This window comes from Belonocnema kinseyi, chromosome 7 (genome assembly GCF_010883055.1).
Source record: "Belonocnema kinseyi isolate 2016_QV_RU_SX_M_011 chromosome 7, B_treatae_v1, whole genome shotgun sequence".
NCBI lineage: Eukaryota > Metazoa > Arthropoda > Insecta > Hymenoptera > Cynipidae > Belonocnema > Belonocnema kinseyi.
Window position 1 is genome coordinate 96,070,447 of NC_046663.1, and position 544 is coordinate 96,070,990.

At 37.5% G+C, this 544-nt stretch overlaps 1 protein-coding gene across 1 annotated transcript in view; it reads right to left on the minus strand.

Moving 5' to 3' along the window:
• The window catches only part of LOC117176568 (tubulin polyglutamylase TTLL13-like), a 59,265-nt gene that overhangs the window by 45,726 nt on the left and 12,995 nt on the right, over positions 1-544 (minus strand). The gene's annotated exons all lie outside the window — the stretch shown is intronic.

A 544-nucleotide genomic window follows, 5' to 3' on the forward strand; every position in this document is an offset into this window, starting at 1 on the left:
CCCCCCCCCCCCAAGGTTTCACATGCCCCCCCATTCTCTTATGACCTGTTTGGGAGTCCAACGAACACGTGCCAAATTTGGAGAAGATTGGTCAAAAAATGTGGATTTGCATAAGCATAATCCGTTTCAGACCACTTGATTGGATATATATAGATATACAATCAATGCTATGTTGAATTATTTATCAAACAAAAGCTATCATGAATTAGCGATTCGGTTTGATGTAGGAACCATCTCCAGTACCAAATCTACATGTGTATATATTTTCAAGTCGATCTATGCAACGGTGTGGATGTTGTCAAGCCGCAAGGGCACAAATTAAAACTTTATATCGTAGATTTACTTTTATATTATTAATAATAACATGACATATTTCTTTAAAACTCTAAACAATAAATTAAGTAATACAAAGAACCGAGATCGATGAAAGAAACGAAAGCGACTTCTATGCGAAATTGCAGACTGCCTTTACGAAAAAATGTCATAGGAAAATCAATAAAGGCCATCTGCAGTAGCGGACCCAGGGAAGGTGTTTAGGGGATGC